Source organism: Callospermophilus lateralis, unplaced genomic scaffold (assembly GCF_048772815.1).
Source record: "Callospermophilus lateralis isolate mCalLat2 unplaced genomic scaffold, mCalLat2.hap1 Scaffold_66, whole genome shotgun sequence".
NCBI classification, from domain to species: domain Eukaryota; kingdom Metazoa; phylum Chordata; class Mammalia; order Rodentia; family Sciuridae; genus Callospermophilus; species Callospermophilus lateralis.
The window spans coordinates 6908414-6912660 of NW_027514882.1; positions in this window are offsets into that span (position 1 = coordinate 6908414).

Consider the following 4247-nt stretch of genomic DNA (forward strand, 5'->3'; position numbering starts at 1 on the left):
TTCTGCATACCTATAAGACTGACTCTAAAAAAAGTGACAACACAAATTGCTGGGGAAGATTCAGAAAAATTGAAGCAATCGTACTTTGCTGGTGGGATTAAAAAATAGTCCAACTACTTTAATGGCATCATAAAATTAAACATGCAATGGCCCAAACTGGCACTTCTGGTTTTCCACACCAGAGAAATGAACAATTTTGTTCATATAAAAGCCCCTATACAAATATTCATAGCAGCTTTATTTGTAACAGCAAAATATTAGGAATAATCCAGATGTTCTTCAACAGGTACATAGAGCAAACTGGTGTGTACCCTAGAATACTACTCAGCAATAAAAAAGGAACACATTTAAGTGATGGACATTATTATCCAAAGTACATGTATGAAGACACAAATTGGTGTGAATATACTTTGTATATAACCAGAGATATAAAAAATTGTGATACACACACACACACACACACACACACACACACACACACACACATTTGATATTTGATGCAGGCAACAACCTGGATGAATCTCCAGGGAATAAAGTTGAGTGAGGAAAAAAGAAAAACACAAAAGATCACGCACTATGATTCCATTTTTATAACCTTTTTGAAATAACACCATTAAAGAAGTGGAGAACAGATAAGTAGTGGGCAAGTGTTAAGAAATTGGTGGTGCTAGAGAAGGTGAGGAGGAAGGAGACTGGGGTGCCTCTTTAAGGGCAAGATGGGAGAGGTTTGTGGTGGTGGAAAGCCTCTGTTTCTGCCTGTCTCCTTGTCATTATTCAGGTCTCCATAATGTACTATAGTGTTCAAGCTGTTGCTATTGGGAGAACAGTATGAGTGTTCTCCAGCTATTATTCTTTACAACTACATGTATGTGGCTCTACCATTATTTCAGAAAGGTGACACTTAAAAAGAAGTTAAGCATTCAGGAGGAAAGGATATCTTTTCCACTGAGGTTGGATGAAGACGCTGCTCACTCAGTGGCCAAAAGGCTTTGGACAAGATGAAGCAGGAAGCCGGGCACAGAGGGTTGTATCTAGGCACCATCCCACAGAACCTGGGCCTTTCTTCCTAACCAGAAGTAGTGCCTTTGGACAGCCTCCATTTCCTTCTAGAAGGTTCCAAAAAGAAAGCAACCAAGTGAATCAGACAAGGATGCCCACTTCCTGCCAACTTGTTACCAAGGCCTCTGAAGAAATCCTAACCCTGCAAGTCAACCTCAAACTAGTTTACTGTGATTCCAGTTCTGTTTTTTACAGGCTCATCAGTGGAAGGGAAGCATCCATCACCCATTACCAGAGACAAGCAGGGGAAAGGGGCTGCCCAAGACCTGTACTGCATGTGACCTCCAGGAAGGAAACAATGTGCTTGATAGTGATCAGATGTCATCTGTGAAAAGACGTCTCTTGGGCATCAGTGGGTGGTATCTGGGCTACCCTCAGGGGTCTGAAGCCCTTCCTTTCTGTCAGTGCTGATCCCTACCTGATCTCTGGGACTGTCCTCACTGCATAAAGATGCCCAGAGCAATGATTGTGAACTGCAGCTCCTCCAATCAGCACAGATAGCTCATAGCACGATTTCTTCCCCTGCACCCTTGCTTAGGCACTCTTTGGCTCCAAAGGGTGCATACCACATGTGCATTCCTAATACTGGAACATTTGGTTCAGTTCCTTTGAAGGAGCCAACTTTTCCTGGCTTCCCCGTCCCAACCTGCATAGTAAAGAGTTGCCTTCTTTGCCGTTGTGCTACTTGGAATGCACTGGTGAGCAGTGTTGCAAAGTGGTTAAAAGCATGAACTTAGCATCCAATTGCCAGGTTCAAACCCCAACCCTAGCATTTAGTAGTGGTGAGACTTAGGGCAGATGATTTAATCACTCTGAGTCCCAGCTTTCTCATCATTATAATGGGGAATGACAGTCTCTCATCCCACACGGTTGTTTGAGTATTAAATGAGTTGATACACGTGAAGAGTTTGAAAAAGTACCTGATGCATGGGAATATTAACACCATGTCAACAATAATAGCGATTGCTATTATTACTTTTCCTTTACTCATCATCATATTATTCTAAGATACAGTAGGAGTGGTCAAAAGTCTGCTGAACTGAAATTTAAATTGTTTTGAAGGTCAATTTAAAATTTGCTGTATCACCATTAGGTTAAGGTCACTCAACCACTCTGTGCCTCAGTTTCCATTTTTGCAATATCAGGCAAAAAAGAAAATATAAAACTATTGCTGGATTGTTAGGGGGGTTTAAGGATGTAATTGCTTCGTCAGAATTTCTCTGGTTTGCACACTGGAAACCTAAAGCAGGATTTGGTGTATTGTACTTTTCTAATATTCAGTTATTGCTGTTGAGAGCAGTGCCGACTAAGGCGAGGTTAGTCCTCTCTCCTTCTCCATCCCCCTTGCCCTGGCACCTGAGAAGCAGATCATCCCCATAGCAACAACAGCAGCTGGTCCCTAGATAAGAGGAGCTGGAGCGGGGCAGCAGCAGCCTCTGCTGCAGAGCAGCCAGCCAGCCTCAGTGAATAGGAAAGCCTCCTCCTATCTCTGGCCTTCTCATCCAGGGGCCCTCACCGATTGGTAAGTGCTTTGGATTTTTTTCTTGACAAATTTTTGTGATGAGCAAGGCAATTTTCCAATAAGTTACAACCTTCTTACAAAGAAGGTTGTAGCTGGTGGCACTGGGGTTGGGCTTTATATGGAGCATGGCTAAGCTGAGGCATGGTGGGGAACAGAAGTCATTACTTTCGTGTCATTTTTTCCAAGGGATGTGGGGTCCTGAGTTTTGTGAAAGCCTGTACCCTCACAAACTACATTGTAAAGTTTTAAGATGAGCGTTGTGTGTGTCTGCATATTCACACAGCACAAGGAGTCTCAGCTTATCAGGCTGGGCAAAGTATACTTATCCAAAACCATCTGCATGCCCTACTTCAAGTCACTCCTTGAGGAATACTGTGGATTTAGGTCTTCTCAGTGAACAAATTTGATTTTTAAACGTCGTACTCTTTGGCCTGAATTTCTAAGGTTAAAGAGAGGGGGGTAGCAAAGGATATGAATTATACATAGCCAGAGGGGGCATTAACCAGACAGCACATTGGGTGATGGTTGTCATTGTTGAAACTTTTGATTGCATCAAGTACATCTAGACCTGATTACTTTTAGGATATTCTTTAAAATACCATCATCTCACCCAAGTATCCACTGGCTACAGAGAATTGCTATGTTCCCAAGATCTGAAAGTGGGTGTTCTGTCATTGGTTTGTGCCTTGAAACGTTCTAATCTTATTAACAGCTTTAGAGAAGGCCAGGTGTGGAATGAGATTATTCTGAAAATCAATTTAGATAGTTATAGATGTAGGCATCATAATCACAAGACTAAGAGTACAAAGAAGGCAGCTCAGTCTCATGATTGTGTTAGCATGTGCTGGGTCCTGGGCTGGGTGATATCCACATATTATATTATTAATACTCTCAGGCACTAGCATCCCATATTTTCAGATGTGAAAGCCAAGTTTTTCAAGAGAACACATGGATTTCACAAATTCACCAAGTTAAAGAGGGACAAGCAACCCAGCATTTGCTTCTGCCTCCGAGCATCCGAGGTTTACAGATAGAAATTTTCTGCCCATGAGTTAAGCCGTATATTCTTACATCCAACTGAGAAAGCTACTGAGACTCAAAAGAAAAAGTTCCCAGACCAACTTCAGACCTCAAACTGAACTCACTAATCTTCTGCAGCTGCAGAGATAGCATGTAATCCACCTGAAAAAGAACTAGCCTGAGATGATGGAAGCTGGTCTCGGCAAAACAGTTCCTCAAGTTTCTGCAGGCTGGATTGCCCTCCGGCAACTTCTTGGGGATCCTACCCAGGCATCCAGTTCCTTAGTCCTTTCAGTTGCTCTTCTCAAAATGTTAGGTGACCTCTGCCATTAACATTTGCTGAGAACTGTGACATCTGTTTTTAGATCTCCTCTCTCAGTCCTATTTGCTTTTACAAGTGTCTCTGTGAAAAGAAAGGCTTTGTTTCTTGGGAAAAGGATTAGTCAGGAAGTTGTAAGAGTTTAGCATCTGGGGCCCTACAAACCCTCCTCAGATCCTGAAATCACAATTCCTGATCTCTTTCTTGTACATGCTTTGCTTATTCTCCCAAACCAACACCCAAGAAAAGAGTACAGATCCACAATCCTTTATTCTCTAATTAAGAAATGTGAAAATTTCTGAAAACCAAAAAAAAAAAAAAAAATCT